The sequence below is a fragment of the Wasmannia auropunctata genome, unplaced genomic scaffold (assembly GCF_000956235.1).
Source record: "Wasmannia auropunctata unplaced genomic scaffold, wasmannia.A_1.0 LD336000.1, whole genome shotgun sequence".
Taxonomy (NCBI): Eukaryota; Metazoa; Arthropoda; class Insecta; order Hymenoptera; family Formicidae; genus Wasmannia; species Wasmannia auropunctata.
This window is the reverse complement of record NW_012026890.1, coordinates 4,484,154-4,506,117: the sequence shown is the minus strand read 5'-3', so window position 1 is coordinate 4,506,117 and position 21,964 is coordinate 4,484,154. Positions and strand designations below refer to the sequence as shown.

At 39.9% G+C, this 21,964-nt stretch overlaps 1 long non-coding RNA gene across 1 annotated transcript in view; it reads right to left on the bottom strand.

The window, feature by feature from the left end:
• LOC105453416 overlaps nucleotides 1–21,576 on the bottom strand; it is a 37,225-nt gene extending 15,649 nt beyond the window's left edge. Inside the window, exons 1-2 of the long non-coding RNA XR_974866.1 lie at nucleotides 20,909–21,576; nucleotides 19,381–19,464 (exon numbers count right to left, since the gene is read on the bottom strand). This is a non-coding gene — a long non-coding RNA (uncharacterized LOC105453416). The remainder of the gene's footprint in view (nucleotides 1–19,380; nucleotides 19,465–20,908) is intronic.
• Between the last annotated feature and the right edge of the window lie 388 nt (nucleotides 21,577–21,964).

Below are 21,964 nucleotides of genomic sequence, written 5' to 3'. Positions count from 1 at the left end.
AGTCTATCATAATCTTGATAGATAAGAATTTAGAGATGTTATCAAATTAATGCTTCCTTATTCTGATTTGTGATATTTACGAGAGATACAATTGTGGTTACATTTTGCGTTATTACATCATCAAGAATTGAAGAACTGCGTTGGTTTGTATTTCTGATTTAATTGCTTTAACAGAGAAGCTGGTGTAAAATTTGGAAAAATTTCGCAATAAGATTATATATGCAGGAGTAGTCCTTTTTTCCATTCTGGTGTTCGAGGTTCAGTAAATTCCGCTCCGCATCGTTTTATACATTTCGTTAGTACATAAATTAACGACTGTGTGCGGCCGGTACGTTTCCACGAACCGGTGGAAGCACGGAAAATTAATACCGGTAGCGCGGTAACTGTGCAGCCGCACTTGAAAACGAACTGAAACAGCCGTAAAAACGTCTCGATGAACGTTTCCCGGTTTCCTGAAAAAAAGTGGCTCGCGACGACACGCTGATACTTTTTTTTACGATGTTAGCTGAAACTCGAGGAAGTCCTAACATGCATTTTGTCGCCATTTATGTTGGCAATGAGATTTGCAGTCACGTGCTGTAATGGAAGCTGGTTTTAGAAGAATTTATAGCTCATTATGTGTTCAAAGAAATGCGGTTAAAATTGCAGACAAATTTAAATAATTTTCGATAACTGAAGAATAATGAAAAATAATGAAAACGTTGCTTAAAATATTTTTAGTGTATTTTCCTTTTGTGGTTATCTTAATCTTTTTAGCATTATTTCTATAAAAACAGTTCTCTTTTAGATATTCGTTCTGAAAAATACGATTAAATATAAAATTATAAAATCATTTGTATTGCACATCATTTTTATCATATCACGTCACAGGTTAAATATCTCTGCCACATCTGTTATTAATTTCGCAATTTAAATTATGTTACTTAATAAAACATTAAAATATTACTTTTAGACATTCTTTATGATTTTAATTAAAACAAACGATTAACCAAAATCGCACATTTACAAATTGTTCCTCATCTATTTTATAACAGTAGTCGATTCGTCGCAGAACGATCGTAAATTTGGTATCATCGGTAGACTTCTTAGAAATGCGCAAGTAAGATCGCGAAAGAGAGTAAAGGCCCGAGGTTTCTGGACGTAGGTGCACGCCCGGATGTTATTGGCAGGAGAGTGGAACCATTAGTTGCAATGATGGATGCCTGACAGGAATGCCAGCGTCCTACCCTAGCGGCAGTTATAGTAAGTAATGGCTTCACTCTGTGCCCTGAGAAAGCCTCCGCCGCCGTACCACCACCCCCTCGTGCCGCCCCCGGCTCACCACCCAGTAATAACAACAAATCTTGCCTATATTAATTCCCTGACGGACATAACTCTCGGTATATGGACGGTAACTCGGGAAAAATTGCGCGATGAAAACGTCGCCCCGACGAAATACGGGGTCTCGTATTACGCACGCACTTAGAACAACCAGTCACCCCGCCGCGCGCGTTCGCCATCCCCCTCCCTCCCCCGCGCACCCTCTCGCTACCGGGGAAAATGTCGCTCCGTCGCCCGCCAGTAGACATTAACCTTCCAGTGCTTGTGTAAAAGACGATGTCATTTAATATTATACTTAAAGACTATATATATATATATATATATATATATATATATCACAAAAGAGAATTATATTCAAATTTCGTTTATGTATATTTTTGATGAATTATTTTTTCATTCACTTTATGTCATTGTCATACATGTGAAACTTCTTGCAATAATTGAAATTCTATAATAGAATGAAAGAATAAATTAATTTTACTGACGCAGCAATATATTTTTGTTATAAATTGTGAATAAACCATATAATCTCTGTGAATATTAGTATAACCTTCTGATTTTCATTTTTTCACTAGATATTATTTTTGGCCCAAATTATTATACTTTACTTTCCCTACCGTCCGTCCTTTTTATTAGTACAGGCATATACGAGCTCATGGTCAAAGCAATGACAATTTCATTTTTGTGAATTTTCCTTCATATTGTAAGTCTTACATTATTAACACAGGATAAATTCTTATTAATTTCCCTGCAAACCGAGTTTAATGCACTCTGGTAAAATTTTTTGATATTTTGAGAGAATTTCTATAAAAAAACATCATTGCGTATATAAATTCTATAATTAAAAAACGATTAAATAACGGTTAAAAAATATATAAAACGAATAATATTCTGCACGTATTGCTACGCTAAAATAGTATAATTAAAGCTGCTAAATCGGTATCAAAATTATATAATGTCTCTCTCGCACCAAAGCAGTCGCTTCTTCGGCTTTCGCATTTCGAATTGTCACACAGCTATTCCGCGCCCAATTTTCTCACCGCCTAATCGCGCGTTCTCCAGCTGCGTGCTCGACACCCGGACGGTTTAGGAAGCGCGACCAATTATTGTTAGGATAATCTGCCGCGAGCCTGCTGGGACTGTTTAAATTAGAGGGTGGAGGCGCCGTTGCAAACATCATTGCACGTATAGGCCATGCCGGACTACCTAACCGATGAAGTGGGGAGGGCGACAGGGTACCCCTCGTTCACCCTCCCACCTCCCCGGCGGCCCCTTCGCGCTGAGCGTCCATCCCCCTTGCCCTTTCTCTCCTCTCCACCCCTAAATCATTGATTGTTGCATTATCTGTTATTGGCAATGCAATTAACCCCTTACGGTAAAACAACGCTAGCTCGCTCGCGCCGCAACGTTCGGGCCGCGAGTGTAACTGCGAGCGAGTGTGGTGCAACACAGACTGCGGGCGCATCGCGTGCTAACGCGCGTTGCTCGGGCCTATTCGCGGCGTGCGCGAGCGAACGAGCGAGAGGGCGAATTGATTTGTTGCACGCGAGCTCCCAGTCCGTCCCGCTAGTCCATCTCGTTCTCTCTTCCTAGGCTCTCTCCGCTCCCTCGTGCGCTATCCTCCCCCTCCCCTTGCGCGCGCGTGCTCACTCTATTTCTCTCTCTATCTATCTATCTATCTATCTTCTCTTTCTCTCTTTAGTTATACATCCCAGTGTCCAAATCCCGAGACCCGAATCCGCGACAGGATTAAACGCAGCCCACCTCACAAATGCCAACCCTTCGACACAACTACTGTTTCTGTCTCTCTCTCTCTCTCTCCCCTTTTTCTATCCTTCTTGCTTCATCCCTCGATCCAATGGTGCTCTCTCTGTCTCCCTTAATCCCTCTCTCTTTTTGCCTAACGCAAGTCCCGAATTCATCGGTACATTCTCTATCGGCGCACATCCGCTTTCCCTCCCCGCAACACACACACACACACCATCCCCGTGCGTTATTCCGCGTATATGATCAGGTGCAATTACAATCAGGTTAATAATTGTTACGGCCGCTACCGGCGCGTCCTGTGCGCGAAGGGGTGGCCGGGGGAGCCGGTGACCAACACCGCACGCTTCGTTAGGCGCCCTGCGCCTATTACGCCCTGCCAAAGGACGGAAGAAGGGCGGCTATCGCCTACCATACGTTTGCAAACTCGGGATATCGAGTTTTTGGTCACAGCGATTATGCCACGCATGATTCCGCGATCGATTAAATTAATATTCGGTCGAGCCTTTTGTGCTCACGATAAAACTTAACCGTGCGTGTGTATGCGTGCGCGCGCGTTCAAACGATTGAAAAATCGTTCCGTTCAGAATTATACGTGTTTTTTCACGTTTATAACGATTTCAGTGATGTATAAAATAAAATAAATTCTTGACGTTTTTAATAAAAGCGCTCGTTAAAATATCACGGTGTAAAATAATGATGCAGGAATAATGATGATATTATAGTACTTTTAATCATCAGTAATAAAATAAAAGATAATATTATGCCGTTTACATTTTCCATATGCCATATAACATTGCTTGGTCTGCGCACGATGTTGTACGTATCAAAATTTCTATATAGCGTCCGAACGGCTCGACCAATGGCAACTAACGAGGTAAAGACTCTCACAAAAGCGAGACTCAATCAGATAAGTGGTTTCGCTGGAATCGTGCACTAAAGCGTGAAAATCGTTCTTCTCGGAAATTTGCTGAGAAGCCGTTGAGAGATCCAATTCGGTTTTATTTGCAGCAGTCGCGACTGATACATTTTTGTTGCGATACGATGAAAAACGGTAGTTACTCCCGATGTAGCAAAGATAACTTTAAAGCAACCAATTTATCTAAAAAATATAAATCTGGGCATCTTTTAATCTAACGTAATAATACAGTAATTAATAAATTTGTTGTAAATAAAGTGCGATATGAAAATTTAACTTCAATTTTCAACGTTCATTTTTTCACAATTAATGTTTAAAAATTTAAGTAATTAAACAATATAAATATCATCGAGATATTAGATAATTGCGAGACTAAAATGCGGCCTAATGAAAAAAAAAACGTTATTCAGAAGGGCATGTAAAAAATGTTACGTGTTCCGAAATTTATACATCTCTCACAAACGGTCTGGTTGTCTAAACTTTTTCAACATCCGTCCACACCTGCGATTTTTATAAAGTTCTAGCTGGATGTAAATTTATACGGTTGTGACGGTTAAACCATTGCACTTGTATTTCTCGACACATAAATCTCTGCTTTTCTCTTCTCTTTTCCTTCTCTTCTTCATTAAAGTGTTAATAGTTCTTCGTAGTATAGAAATAAAACAAACATTTGCAAACATTATATGTATTAATTTTAATTTTCTTTCATCATAAACTGTTACGTATGATATTGAAACATTAATACTTTATCCCTAAATCAGAAGTACATGTTTAATATATCATTAATATGATAGATGCATTTTTCTTTAATTTATTTAGAGAATATATGAATGGTTTAAAATAATTGTTAATAATTGGTCTTGAGAATATTTATTCTTTTTTTGTTCAAATATCGAATTTATTACTTCTATTATGTATTATGATTTAATGTCTTATATTCTCTCTTGCATATTCAGTGAAAAAAATAAAAGTAAGGATATGTTCTTCAACATCTAATTAAAAATTTTTTACGTTCAATTTCTTTCGAATCGATATTTAAAACGTTTCAATATCTTATCTTACATTTTATAAGGCACTATGATAATAGAGTGTAATGGGTAAACCGTCCTGCCGTGATCTTTGCAGCGAGTGTCGATAACCTGATGTTCCCGATGGCAGATATCGAGAATCGCGGCCAGTCTGCCACGATCCCGCATTACAATTCGTGCGATAAGTTAATGCCGGCGGCATTCGCGAAATGTTCCCCGCTAACTCCGTGATCCTCGCTACGTCGCGGCCGGAATGTACACGAGGCGCATTGCCTCTAGTATAAACGGTAAAGCGCGTAATATTCCTTGACGTCGTGCTTTGGGAATAGACGCGAGGAGGATGCGGAACTTGCGGGGGAATTAGCGGAGTAGCGAGAGAGAGCGCCGGCGGTGGCGACGGGCAGAGGGTGGCCGCGGCCCGTGAAGACCGGCTTAAGGCGTGTTGAATCATAACGAGGACTTATGCCGAAAGCCTCCGACAAGAAGCCGCCGCGGGCTCACTCTCTCTCTCGTCTCGATGTGTGCGTGTGTATGTGTGTGTGTGTCCCTCTCTCTCTCTCTCTTTCTCTCTCTACGTTCGCCACCGTGCCAACCGCCGTACGCCCTCCGCTGCCCGACCCACCCCCGACCGTCCTGCGACCCCTCAGCTCGCGTCTACCCTCGTCGTCTCGCCGCCACCTGCATCGGTTAAGAACGCGGCTGCGAAACAACGGGGGTGGCATTACGAAGCAACGCTGCTCCATATTCATACCCACCGTCGTTCGACGACAAAGTAAGAAGAAAAGAAGGAGAATCGTTTTGTTTGGTATGGGAAAGAGGATGAGAGAGGGAAAACGAAACCCGCAGCACAGAACTCGCATAGATTCCACCGACTTTCCCGGTCCGGTCGACCGGGAAGGTGTTTACTCGTTAAGCGAATCGGGAATCCATAGACGAACATTATCGTCGTGGGGATTAGAGCGTGCTTATACACGTGAATTCGAGATACCTTGAGGATATCGCGCGTGAACGCGCGCGGCAACGAAGAGGCGCAGACTGTCGTCCAAGGTTGTGGGACCTCGTAACAATCGGAGATCGGGGTACGATCGGCGGTCATATATGCGCGGCGTTAAGACTCGCCCGCGCTCGCATCGGGCCGCCGCTTCTTTACACGCATTTTAATGCGCGCGCGGATAATTGGATCAGCGCGTTGTTAGCTAGTTCCATTAGGAAACATCTTATTGGCCTTAAGGCGCTTATTACCGCTCTTAATTGCGCGAACGCGCGCTCTTACCCTTATTAACTGTCGACGACGGGTATATCCTAATAGGGGAGGGGGCGGCGTTATAACCGGGGATAATGCGTTTTCCGCGTAGGTCTTTCCGCGCGCGCTCTCGCTTCTTTTTTTTTACCCCCCCGCGATATCCTATCGCGCAAATGGCGATAACGAACGATATCTTCCTTACTTGCGCGTTACCACTTCCAGAATGAGACCGCTCGAGTGCGTCGTGTGCGTTCCCAGCGTACCACCCTCGTATTCAAGTCGGGTGCAAGGTGGATTTAATTGCCCGGTCTTTAATTCAAGGAAACAACGTTCCGTATATGCGCAAATAGCCGGACTTCAGTACGTGAGCATTAACAGATGAAACATACTTATAAAAGTGCTATTTGTTCTTATCAATGCATAAGGGTTCTTTGGACTCTATTTATCATTTAAGGAAAATTTTTTTCTGTTCCTAACATGTAGTATTATTTAAAAAGTTATGCATGCAAATTTTTATACATCGTTTAATTCAGCAATAATAAAAGTGTTTTAAAAAGTGTTTTTAATCGTTTAAAAGAAAGAAAATTATATAAAGAAAATTACACATTGACTGTTAAGTACAAAAATTATTCCAGTAATACTCACATAACTTTTGTGGAGCAGATTAATTAAATAAATAGGCTAAAAGAATCACTTTGTGAAGAATTAATACTTATTTTAAATAAGAATAATTTTCCTGCATAACAGCGACTGTTTCGGTTCCTTATTAATAGCATTTACGTAAATCTAAGGTCTTAGAGGAGCCTGAACTTCACATTTCATAAGATTCGCATAACATGATAGATAAATAATACCGAAGTAAGTCGTTGTTGCCTGATACATTGCCAGAAACGCGGCGTGTATTGCGTATCACGGCGGGGAAGGAAAACGAGAGAAAAGGTAGGATCGTTAGACCGCATCCATCCGTCGAATCTCGACGGATAGGACGGAGAACGACGGCGGGGAATGACCGGAGGAGCCCGGGGGGTGGTAGTTGCAGTCGCTCGGATATACGGAGAGGTTCCGGACTGGTTTCGACTCCGGGGCTCGTCGGGTTGTATGTACCAAGGGGGTATCCATTAGGGACAGAAGTATTCGCGCGCGAGATATATCGACGTCGCCCCGGAGGATTTATCGTGACAGCGGCGCTTGAAGGGATTGTAAATCCCCGTTTGAGGATCGCTGATACCAAGTTTTATGTGGGACATTAGTTGGGTGGGGCGTGGCTGAATGGTGCGGAGTCGAGAATAGCGCTAGAGAGACGAAGAGGCGCAGAGGGGCACAGGAGAGAAGCGGTGGGGGAGAGGGGGTTCTCGACCGTGGAAGAAAGAGGGCGTAGGGAAAGGGAGAAAGAGAGCTGCTTGGGCGCAATAAATTAGCCCGAAATGAAAGACAAATCGCCTCCGAGCTGTCCGCCCGTTCGCCCGACGTGATAGAAGCTGCTATGCTGCTGCCTCCACCGCCTCCGTTCCTTCTCCTTCTCTCCGTCTCCGTGTCTCGCTTTGCTTCCTTCCGTCCGTCTCGCTCACTTTCTCCTATTCTCGTCTACGTCCGATTTGATTCTTTCTCTCTCTATCTTTCTCACGCTCTACACCTTCACTCGTTGTGGACCCCGGTTTCCCAGGGGGTGAGAAAAGAAACCGAGGCAGCTCGTCAGGTTTCCACTCATTTCCTCTTCCTCTCCTTCATCGTTACTTCGCCCCCTTCCCCCCCCCCCTTCTTTCAGTCTTACATACCGCCTGCCCACCTTGATGGACGCCTGTCGATCCACCAGGGACCCACCTCGCCGCTGCCCATCGACCAACTTTGTTCACGTCGTGAGAATTCATCCTTCGTCGATCTTCTTCCTTCCCCGGATACTTGCCTGGCAGGTGCGCCTTTTCGTCGATCCAGAGGACTGACAGTTCCCCCCTATCCCCCAGTTTTTTTATCGTTTTCGCACGCCGTATGATTTTCTCTAAGGTGCCAACATCCGCGAAATCAATCACTCAACGATCTGCATCGGTGCGTGTGATCACGCCTCATTCCCTCTTTCCTCAACTTCAAGGGACGGACTCAATTGCCATGTGAATTTTTAACGTGTTCCAAGTCGATTGAGAGAGAGGAACCAACAAGATATTATAAGGATACAAGAATGAAACGAAAATTACTTAAAAAAGTACAATAAAAAGATTAAAGCTGTATTTTTCTTTTTATGTTATGCTAAAATTTAATAAACCTTAAACATAGATATTCACGGAAAAGTGATGGAATTTTGACTTCATTAACGAATAAAGTAAATGTGCTGAACATAAAAAAATATTGATGTGGTATAATATGCATATATTACATATTGCGTTGAAAGATGAGTTTTGAAACGATGATAATAAATAGATTACAAACCATGCGCCCATAGACGCAAATGTAATTATCACCAAATTGCCAGTATAACTGAGTTACATCACTTTATCCTATATGGCTTCATATAATATCTCAAAATTTTCTCTGACGCACACGGACTTTATAGAATTATTTCAAAATTGTTTTAAAATTATTTTGGTTACACACACACACACACACACACACACATACACATTCAATTTTAAATACAAGTCGTGAGACTATTGAAATTGGCATAATTTTAATGAAATTAAGCTTCGTTAAAATATACGCACGCAAAAATAATTTTTTTTGTCCATGTGACATTAGAATCGTGATAAAGCCAATGTAACATGTATTATTTCCATATTTGGTTTATTTCGAAAATGTAATACATCAAAATTTCGTGAGATTGTAAAATAAAAGATATCGAAAAGAGAATCAGTGAGATTAGTCTTTAGTCCGTGCGAGCTAAGTTCCAGATATGCTTATACAGTGAGAGTATGATCTATAATAAGACAAAGGCAGTAAACGTGAAAGCAGACACAAACGCGAGCCTTGCGGCGTCTGTCTTTAGTACCTGACATCTCGTCTACAAAGGCTAGGGACGTCAATTAATTAGTCGTGTAACTTCAACTCCTGTTCCGAACCGGAGGGAATAAGAAGGTTCGGGCTTCGTAAACTCTGTTTCTCTCTCTCTCTCTCTCTCTCTCTCTCTCTCTCTCTCTCTCGCTTTCTCTCTCTCCCTCTTTCTGTCTAGCTTGGACTTATTAACGAGATTTCTGACCAAAGTGGCAATATCTCTATCACGATATTCCTTTTTATTCTGTATTAACACGGTTACAATACTTATGGAAATTTAAAATTAAAAAATTACAAGCTTGTAAACTAACGATTTTACAATTCCGAAAAATTGAACACATTTTGTAAAAATAAAATAAAATTGTGCTACACGGCGAATGCGTATATATAAATTTCAGACAGCATACTATTTTTATCGTACACATCAAATTACAAATCGCAGTCTCGTGGCATGCCGGTGGAATAGAGAAGCGGGCGAAAGGAGGATAAAAGTGGAAGAGTCAAAGACGGGGATGGATCAAGTACGCTTCGAGAATTGCAGGAGCGACAGATACGGTTATCGTCCTGCAATACAATCAGCGAAGTTTCCACGGATGGCAGGCAATAAAGCTTTATGTATATTACAAGGTCCATGCAACGATACTGCTCGTACGTGAGCCTTTCATCAAAGCGTTTCTCTTCGCTCGATCTTTTTTTTTTTAGACAGAAGGAGAAAAGAACTTTGCCGAGCAAAATGGATTGAATAAAGCTACAACGTATGTTTCTCTCCCGTGGAAAACTCTGAAAAACTCTAATACATTCTCGCGGATCGACGCGGGATAAACTATTCATCGATATTGATAGACACTACAGACGGCAACTAAATATTCAATGTGGATTTCTATTTTAAGTATGTAGAACATTATTCGTATTTTATACTCGGCCACATTTTATACTCAGTTAGAAATATCCGGACCTCGTTTTAGTTTCGTTGCGGAAAGTATATTTCGCGTAAATGCGAAGTTCGAAATCGCATGGTCAATTGAAACCACGGGGGAATACAGATTTGCTATTCATACGTTACATCGTGTCCATCAACAGCACGTCCGATTTGACGATTTTACCGTGGCGGATAAAAAAAGGGGGGGGGGGGAGGGGGAGACCGGCCGACGCGCTGGCTCGCGTTTAAAAATGCAAATTCTCCGGCGTAAACGAGGCACGCTAATTTTACAAAAAGCTCATCCCCGCCGCGTTCGGCCTGAAGGCTGCCGACAGAATAACTCATAGAGCCAGTAGCGGCACCAGCAGGACAGTCACTGTTGGCGAGTGTCTGTGGCGAAATGAACGTTTTAATTCCCCTCCATAAAAGCCAACGACAAATCAAACGACTTTGACATGATTAACTGGCGGGCATAAATATCGGTATCAATGCACGTGCACGTGCAATGACGCGTCGCGCCATGTCCGCGATTGTCTCTCTTCCTCTCTCTCTTCCTCTCTCTTTCCCTCTCTGTCTCTCCCCCTCGTCACCCTTCCCTCCCGTTCAACCCTTCTCTCCCTCTTACCACCCTCGCATTCGCCCTTTCCCTCTAGCTCGATGCGCCGCGACGCATTTTCTCCTTTTCGTGCCTCGTCGAGCAAAAACAACCGCACACCGCCGCGCCGCGCGCAGATGCCTGGATATTAAATATACAATGAATTAGCGTGCGCGTTGCCTGCCATTAAGAGGGTAAGAGAAAGAAGGAAGAAAAAATAAGGGAAGAAGTGGAAGAGGAGGAGGATGTATATACGCGCGGCCAAGAGAGTGCACAAGATCGAATGCAAGGGCGATTGTATGCAAATGCGGGCCGTTGAGTTCGATCAGGGCCCGACGTTTCCACTTCGAGAAGGGGGTACCATTTGGCCATACACTCCTCGCTCGCGCTTTTTTTTATGCGCCGAGTTATTCCAACCACGCCGTGCAAATGCGAGAAGGGAATGGTTCGCGTGTGACCGAGGATAATAGGTTGCGCGTAACGCAGTTAATTGGCGCCCTCGCGAACGGAAAAACGCGTTTTCTTTAACATTTTCTGTACGTCTTTTGTCACACGATATCTCGTGGAATCGATTTGCGAGCATATCTGAGTGAACTAAATTGTTAAAGTTATAACTAATGAACTTGGCATAACATGAAATAGTAAATTGGGTTTCTCAGAATCCGAAGATATTGAAAGATTGATTCTTTGGTTGATTATATTTATAACTCGTTTTTCATTCGACTTATTATTATGCTTCCTATATTAGTTAATACGATCTCTTTATTAATTCTACATAGTTATTTTTAAACAAAGAAACTAACTCTCGAATTTAAGAAAACTAAATTAAGAAATGAAGAAGTTAATGAGAATTAAACGTAGCTGTTACGTAAAAATTCAAACCGTTTTGCTTGGTGTACTTCCAAAATTCCGTAATTTGAACATTTTGGCTCTGATTTGAGTCATCTTCAGCAATATAGGAATAACAATGACTCCTCACGTTTTCCGTACACACGATAAGATCTAGGAATTTTCCGAGTCAGAATCTCATAATAGTGAAATGATCTTGAAAAGAATTATTTTTTTTTTTACAGTTCGATATGTATGTTAAGAAAACTTCCCTCCAGTTATTTGTCTCTCAGATTAGAAAGCGATTATTTTGCTTTTCTAATTTTAAGATTTATAATATATAAGACTTTTTCGATATTCTACAAAATTTGTTATCTCAATTATTCTCAAGTCAATATTACAAAGTCGATACTATTATATATAGAAATTATGACACATGATATGCGAAGCAATTAAATCGCTCGCTAGCTTCTCGTATTAATAAATACAAAAGCCAGCGTATCAAAATTTTACAACCTCAAACTGTCGATTAATGTTTACAATATATGACATTTCTTCTTTTTTCTTATTTTCGCGCAATTGCAGCATCAGCTGCAATTGCATCGTCGCGACATCTTGGTACGTAATTCAGAAACCACGTGTAACACAAGGATACGATCGATGGTACCGCTTGCTAAGCGCGACTGAATTTAATCGCTGATGTTCAACAAATATGATTAGAAATGATTATTGATTTTTCTGAATTCATGAAAACCGTAGCCCGACCTAATTCAAAATAGATAGAATTAAATAATAAATGTGAAATGTTTTTTACACTAAAGTTTTCATTTATACTTACATTGCGAACAAGAAAAAAGAAGGACGCGTGCGAAATGTCTCTTTTATAACTGCGTACCTAGTTAATTGCGCATTCTTAAACGTCATGTAAGGGTCGGGAATTTAAGGAGATCCTTGGGAAGTTTAAAAAGTTTCCGGTGGGTGTACGTAAGAGAGAAACTAGGTTACTGCAACAGGTGGGTACTAAAGTAAATATACGCACATTACGTCCACTCCTTAAGAATGCATCTTTATGCGATTTGATCCATCTGATGATTAATAATTAATTTATAACACGCAGCGCTTCAGCGAGCGATATATTATAAGAAATAACTGTACGAACTGGAACAATCGCAATTTTTGAAAAATAATTCTCGAAAATCGCAAAATCTGGGCACATATTTCTAAATACATTTCTGTATTTAAATTAAATTTTTTTATTCTGATTTTTTAAATAGAATTTTAATAATTTATTAAATACCTGCAGTTCAATACATTTTTTTTCTAAACTGATTGTGAGGAATTAATGCTTTCTTAATAGTATCGAGCCTCAATAATTTATTAATAGAGTTATATATATAAACAATTGTGGGCGTAGAATGTGTATGAAAATGGAGAGTTTTTGGCGGACTGAATTTCACAAATATAAATAACAAATCCTTCTTATTTAATTTAAAATAATTGAAAATCTAATTTTTAAAATAATTTTACAATTTAAATTTAAATTATTAAAAGATTAAAAATATTAAAAAGTTCTAAAAAAAAATAGGACTGCCATTCGAATCTTGGCAAGAAACAATTGCCGAATCGATAAATGGAGGGAAGTGTAATAACTCTGGAACATTTTGTGATTCGTATCGCGCTGCATAAATTATATAAATGTGCGATATATCACTGATTACATCAGACCCATCATGCATAAAGAGTCAGGAGTCGTCTTTCGCGCGGAAAGTTGTTTAATAGAAAGGCACTATCGCGATGGAATAAGGACGATTATGCAAAACTTTGGGATCCGTTCAGCGAGCGTAATTCGAAGACATAAATTAACCAGGCGAGGCATTATCAACTTGTATTGCTACAATTTATGACTGCTAATTAAAGGGTTTAGGGAGAGAATCGCCGTTTTGATTTGCACGCCTCTGCCACCCTATGGAAGCGGGCGAACTTTAAACGACAAACGGGTCTCATTAAGATATGAAGCGGATCGAACACGGACTTCCACGATTCGTCTCGTACGCGCACACGCACACGCACACGCGCACGAAAAAGATCACGTACACACACGTGGCAGTCATGGAGGAGGAGAACTAATCGACTGTTAATCGTTTCGAATCGGTCGTTAGAGCTCGCTCCATCGCAACCACGTGTGTACTCGTCATCGCGGGGAATATCAGTCGTAAATTACCGAAAGAATGATTGGCAGAAACGACGAGATTAGTTTGCTCGGGGATTAAATGGGCGCGGGGCGACGAGCAGGGGGAAGTGAGCGATTTCAAATTAACCGAGCCGACCTTTTTAACGGGCACGCTCGTATATATACGACCGTCGATCGATGAAATACACGCGGCCGAGAGATGCTGAGAGAGAGAATTATAAACACAAGACGGCGATAAAGCACTGTGGAACAATTGATTGTTATTCTTCGCGGGCGGCAAATACGTCAGGCGGGAAAACGAGCGTGGCCGCGAGCTAATCAAAGAGCCGCGCGTATCGAATCCGGTCACGCAGCACGAAGGCGTCGAAGCGGGCTCGAAGCGCGCGCGGTCGCCATCGCCGATCGTTCATCACGCATTCGTTGCGTATTGTATCGTGCGACAATCACGCGTATAATTCACTCGCGCTGGATGTGGAATTACGCCGCGACAACGCGTTTGTTTCAACCGATAGCCTATCCAAGGCACTGACGGCTGCGAGACGTTGATACACTTGATTTAAGCCGGCCCCGGACGACACAGCCATTCGTCAAACGTTCCACCGGCGCAAATGATCCGCGATTTGATCTCCTGTAGCATGGTCAACGGAACGAGATTATCTCTCTTTTTCGCGTTTCTAAACTTTAGGATTATTTGACAGAGAGAATTGTGAAAAGGGCTAAATAATCTTAATATAATAATTCAACTCTCTAAATTTTCTGGAGTGAAAATATTGCCACTCGGCCATTCGAGTGGCAGTATTTTCACTTATTTGGAGTGAGATTCACTCCAAAAGAGTGAAAATTCACTCCAAAAAAGTGAAAGTCACTTCAGAAAATTTAGAGAGAACGTAATATATATGCTACATTTTACTTAAGAATTTGTTACGAGGTAACGTATATGTGTCATCACTGCACGGTAACGAAATTTTACATCAACAAAACTTGAAACATAGTAAAATTTTTTTATGTCAAATTATGTGTCATAAGGGATTTAGTGTTTTTTTCTAAACGCCGCATTTATTGATCAAATGTACGCGAGACAAATATAAATATATCATATTTTATTTAACAAATTTTGCTTTTGTCATATCCAATTGTGGAATTATCACGTTGATATGAATTATTACATTGTCATACGCGTCATATGATCTATACGAAGCATTACCTATCTCGGCTTGACAAGTATTGGGCGAGTGGTCGCATTTAGATATGCACTGTAAGCTGCTAATGCACCAGATAAACATTCAACAAATGTTTAGAGACGGTTTGCCGAATATTGCAACACGAATCAAATAATTTGCATAAATGCGAATGTCCTGATGCTGATGTATTGTTACATACAGTTATCAATATTGATCAGTATTTGGTAATTGAACGCGTCGTTTCGATATAATAAATATGTTATGAAGATTTGGCATGCGATTCATAAATAAAAGCGCAAATGAACGTAACGATCATAATATTTTAAGATATTTAATGATTAATGCTATATTAACGTACATATTAAGTATTAACTAAATATAAACGAAACAATATGGTTTTGCTGAACTATCTAAAATTTTAGCTAGATAGATCTGAAAATAATTTTGTGTTGGACCATCAAAATAATTACATAAAAATGCTCAAGCATGATAAAATAATGCTGCAAAAACTTTTGACACTCTAGTAAGCAATTCGAACGTCTCAAATAATTATTTTTGATAATCCAACAAAATTACTTACAGATTTGTATCCAACCAAATTTCTAGATAAACCATTTGCCTTTAGCAAAACCGTTCTTTATGTGTAGATCTTGGATTTGGTTTTCAGTTTGCCGACTTTGCTTTCTTATTAAATATTTAATAGAAGTCGATAAGATTCTCTGAAATATATCTTTAATTACGCGATTATTTTTTTTATATTCAATAATTAATCCTAAAATTTGATTGTGATCACTATTATTTAAATTGAGAATGATTTCATGCTATTTATATAAAAAGAATAAAATAATAAAATAATAAATAAAATAATAAAAATAGAAAGATCAAGTGCCATAAGATTTCAAAAGTAAAGGCTACCATTTCTACAGTAATTTTCGTTGAATTCTCGTTGAAAACCATAATTTAAGAAACATCTTAACATTGCACAATCGCAACGGCAGGTTCGCATCAATGTAGCGAACCGGATAGGGCTAGGAAGAACAGCCGAAGGAAGGGAACTTTGCCATTTCGTTGTAAGCCGTCATTAACAGATACTTAGGATGCACGAGGAGGGCGGAAAGTAGACGACACGATGTACTCGCACCTGCGTGCACCATTAAAACGCACTATTAAATATTAACGGAGACCTTTATGAGGCCGTAATACGCTCAACGGCTCGTAGCTCGCTGCTAACGTCAGTGCCTTCTCCTCGAACAACGCTGAGGAACTCGAAATAGCTCCCGTTCATCGACGTGAACTTCCGACGCCTTTCTTGAAGCTGTCATAAGATCCTGTCCGTTGTTGCAAATATGTAAGATAAGTACGATCCCCGCGAAAATTAATGTTTCAGTCGCGGCCGTTGATTATTCGAAATAACGTTACGTGCTATCTAAAATGGAATTTTAACTTTCCAAAAATCGAAAAATTTAAATTTCCTTGTAAAATTAAATTAATTAATTAAATAGGAATGAATTTTTTCTTGATGTGAAAGCGAGTAGAATCAAATCAGATAATTAAAGTATAAATGAGATAACATAATAATAAGGGAATTAATATAGTCTTTATAAACTTAGGAAATAATGCACGATACTCGTATATTTAGCAATCATCAGAAGAGAAATCTGTCTATAGTTTATAGGCTTTATAAACTCGTCAAAATTTTATTCACCAGATTATATTGTAGTTCCAATTTAAATGTATATTTGTAGACACTGTTTCGTCTAATAAAAGCGAATTCGGCGAATGAAATCTAACGAACCTAATCCATACGCATGATCGATTCGCCACGAGCGAATCTTCGAGGTGTATCACGCGAAGCTGCGATGCAGCCGCGATACGAGACGCCTTAACGAAGAGAATGTAAAAGTTTTAACACGTTTCGCGGCGGACATCGCGGTAAATAAAATTGAACAATCCTTCCAATCTGCCCTAGATTTTTATTACTCCCGGAAACTTCGGAGTCCCACCTCCCTCCACCCTCACGAACTTCAGAAATCTCTTTGGAGAGGCGGGAAGAGAAGCGCGGGCGGAGCGGTGCTCCGTACGGAAAAACTCGTCGGGAGAAGTCATTCCACTCGTTTCTCCGCGCGCGGTGGTAAGAAACGAGTCGAGCCGGGGGCCGCGCCGCTGTCGGCGATGCCGAGGGGGTGCGAAAGGGAAAAGTCCGCCCTCTCCACGGTGGTATAAGCCGCCGCCGCCGCCGCCGCCGGCACTTCGTATCGTTCGATAAGCCCCGAGCCCTCGGCGGATTCGGGTGTGGGCTTCCACACGGCACAAAGGCCTAATTACCCATAAATTCGCTGATTTACGGCGGTCTAGAAATGTAAATATGAAATATGAAAATGAGGACGGCGGTAATAAAAGTGATGTACGGGGCTCCGTAGGGTCGTTCATGAAGGCGTCCATCATCGTGCTTGACGGGCTTCTTTGTCTGGTAGCGGCAGTCGAGAGCCATTTCGCTCTCTCGCCTCTCGCCTCTCTCCCACCCCGTTTCACCGCGGTTCTCTTTCGCGATTCTCTTTATCTCGCTCTTTCACTCTATATTTCTCTCTCTCTCTCTCTCTCTCTGTCTCTCGTCTACTCTACCCTCCCCCCCGTCCCCTTCTCTGCTCTGCTTTCTCATCGGAGACGTCGACGGGAACATCCGCGCGATTCGCGCGCGAATTTGGTTCTCTCACGGCGAGAAGGCACTTTGTCTTGCCTTTTGTAGCTGTCGTTTTGATTCACGGCACCTAGTGATTCTTCTTTTCTTCCTGGCCGAAGTCGGAAATATTCGCGACCGCCGATGGATTTATCGATAGGAAAATTGTCGTGACTGTACCGACTGTCTCCAATTAACGTGGCTAAGCCAAGAACTGATCGCTTTTAGGAAGACGAATGTCAGATGTGAATAATAATTTTAGATTATTGTTTTCTCAGTAATCAGCTAAACAAAATTCATTGTAATATTTCAGATATTTACTCTCTCAAACACATAATCAGTTCCATAAAATAGAATACTATTTTATATACCTTCTCTTCAATATATAAAAAAAAAGTTAATTCAATGCTGCAACGACTGAAATTAATTATCAAAAGATTAATTATTATTCATCAAAAGATAAATCGAAAGAGGATTATACGCCCATGGTGACGGCTTGTAATAAGCACTTTTCTGATCGTCGGAACGCCACATGAACCGGATCCGGTTCCTTCGAATGCGCATTTGAATGTTCGTTAGCACGTACGTTTCCCTGCATAATTTGACTTTAATTAAAGCGGTCGTTGAAACACTGTTGACTCGAAGCAGCGTTTCATGAATTCATCGGGACTGCAACGTTTGCACGCTATTCGCCCGACGTTATCCCGCTTTTGCGTTGATTCTTTTGCTACGCCATTTGTTGAAATGCAAACAACCTCTCTGAACATTTCGAAGACCGTTATACAGTAAAAGAAATAGCAAATATACGGGAAATTTTCCATTAGAAATAGACGAACGCCTAGAACTACCATATTGTAGGAGTTTTTTAATCAAGCTGCGCGCGCCACTGACTGATTATTTTATTATTTATACGCAGAAATGCAAGTCGTAAACGAGAACGCAATCGTCGGAGTTTAATTAGACGCAAAAGTAATCTTTAATATTTATACGGTCAATAACGGCAAATAATAATTTTTTTATTAAGAAGATAGATGATATCAGTATCGTATAGTATAATAAATGGGCACTCTCACTAGTCGGTGTACCTCAATTACGTATACTTTCAAATGGAAGAATTAATGTATTATAATTATTACGTGATTTGCATCATACAATTTTATATAACACGTTGATCATCACGTAGTATTTAATTATTCTCATTTTGACTAAAGTGCAGCTATTGTATATACAACAATTTATATAAATAATTATTTTAATAGTTTCTGATATTATTTTTAATATATTATTTCCAATTAAATATTTTATTTTTATATTTTTCGTTTTTTTTTTAGATATTCATACCTCAATATTTTTTTATCTATACGTCTAATAAATTTTTATAAAAAAATTTTTCAGATACAATTTAAAAAAATATATCAAAATAAGAACTGATATTACTTGAATTTCAGGAAATAAACTAAAAATATGTACAATAACTAAAAAATTTTTAGAGATTAATTTCTGAAATTAATTAATTAACTCTTACTGATTTAATTTTGTAGCCATCAAATATTTTAAATGTTCAATAAAAATGTTAATATATATAAAATGTATGACAAATTTTTTCGAATAGATATATTCAAATATTTTAAAAAATATTTAATAAATGATAGCAATTGTATGTACGCGCGCATATATAATTACAGTTTTACACATATAAATATATATTTAATTAATAAATAACTAATCTTACTCACCACCTGTGATATTGCAGTTACTCCACCCGTTGCAAATTCCGCCTCAAATGATCCGCATCGGCTCCATCGAAGAAACAGTTATCCCTAGAAACGAGTACGCACATCACTAAACGAACTCCGAAACTTGATCCGCACGTTTCATTTTCGAAGAAACGCGAAAATCACAAATTCATGCTACGATATCTTCACGTAGTAAAATGTGAAATGTAAGGCAGAGTTTTCTCTTTAGTTTTCTTTTCTTGCGACGCGTCCGCGCATAAATTATAATTAATTATTATTACGAACATATGATAAAGAATATTTTCCTTTAAATGTAGTACACAAGTCACAAAAATCTCGATGTAAAGATTTTCAAATCAAATTTATTTCTGTAGTGTCAAAATTTACCGCCGCTGATTGCGTCTATCTATAATAAATAAACTGTCATCTAATAGTTTTCTTGACATATTAAATATTACATGTTTATTTTAATGCAACATTTGCTTTTATTGCCATAAAATTATAATTCAAACAATGAAATAAATAATTCTACAATCGTAGCGACTACAGTATTAACTACAGCAATCTAATTATAATCAATTATTATACTGCATATCAAAAGTTTTTTTTTACATTTCTAATGCAATTAAAAAATTTAAGTACATTAAAAATATAAAAAAATACAAAAAATTTTTTATGAAAAATTATAGAAATATAAAAAAAAAGCCTATACATAATTACAGTACATTAACTATGGCGACTTCACTTCTAATTTACTAAACTGCCAATAGTAATCATAAAAATAATAGCAACACTGTCGATAAATACAAATATATAAAATACTACAAATTTCAATTAATTCATACATATAATTAAAAAATAAAAATTTACTGCAATAATTTTGCATTTCTAATTTACAGACTAACGAGTAGTACATTAAATAATAGCTAATCAAAATAATTATAATCACTGCTAATTACTACATGTATAAATAGTACCTATTACCATATGCATAAATATTATCAATTATTATATAAATAATGCGTATATTCGAATTAAAGTATTTGTATAACATACAATATATTTAATTTATGCAAATAATTAATTTGTAAAAAATCTGTAGTATAATACTATAGTCGCACAGTATAATTACATGATAGAATTGCTATATGTTCGTATTACTGGTACAGTATAAACTATAACCAATGATACTACGATCGCACGAATTTCTCTTGACGGAACTGCCGTACGTTCGCGCTACTGGGAGCTCTTATTCTAGAAAAATTTCGCATACAATAAATACAGGGAAATCTACAATATACATATATTATAGTATTTTCGTCCGTTTTCATATGTGAAATTTTTCGAGAATAAAAGACCTCTAATAAGAATTGTATCCCATTAATGCTTCACGCGGCGTTATTATAGGTTATTCTGTATTCATAATCAGCGGCGGATTTTCCATGGCATTAGGATGCAACAGGCGTATGAATTAATTTTTCGACACGTTATATCAACGATGAGGAGAGTCTCGTTTCAAGTAACTTACCTCGCGAAAGAACGTAAGGATGATTTTTGTACGCCTACGTCGTCGGAATTGGAACTGTACGTTGATTACGATGCACGGCACAGCAGATCAACGAAATAACGCGTTAACCGATACGTTCCGGCGCGTTGGCTCGTTACTCCGGTCAACATTCCCGATAGAACTTCGCATTCAAGGTGAAATTCGCGATCAATTGCGACGAGCGATCTCGCGCCCCGCGCTCCGAGACTGTACGTTGATTATGACGCAGCGTCGAGCGACCGACGAAACGACGCTGATCACGAGGGCCCCGCGTTAACACCGATACACATTCCGGCGATGGCCAGTTGCTCCGGCCAACACTCCCGACACTCCCGACAGAACTTCGCGTTCAGGTGCATCCCTAACGGGTGAAATTCGCGATCAATTGCGACGAGCGATCTCACGCCGCGCGCTCCGAAACTTGTACGTTGATTACGACGCAGCGTCGAGCGACCGACGAAACGACGCCGATCACGAGGACCCCGCGTTAACACCGATACACGTTCCGGCGATGGCCGGTTGCTCCGGCCAACATTCCCGACCGAACCTCGCGTTCAGGTGCATCCTTACAACGGGTGAAATTCGCGATTAATTGCGGAGCGCTCTCCACGCCGCGCGCTCCGAGCCAACGCACGCACCATTGCCGAAAGAGTGACGAAGACTGTCATGGCGGCCGATCCAGGCGCGCGCGATCCCGCAATCGATATATTCCGAAATCGAGATACAAACGATTTGATCGAAATAATGATCGGACCCGCGTGTTTCGCGGGATCGCTTCCGCGTGTTTCACAGCGAACTACGGTGATTACTGATTAGTCGCATATCGACGCTATATATAATCTCATTCGACGCTCTCTCTCTCTCTCTCTCTCTCTCTCTCTCTCTCTGTAAAGATTTGGACGGATACGTGAAAAATGTACGTGTAAAAGTGCGAGTGCTGCGGAGCGCGCTTCAAATTTCAAATTGGCACGTGTACTTCTACGTGCGAAATACGAATACCTATAGTTTGCGAAGAACGATTGTCTACAGTGTTTACAC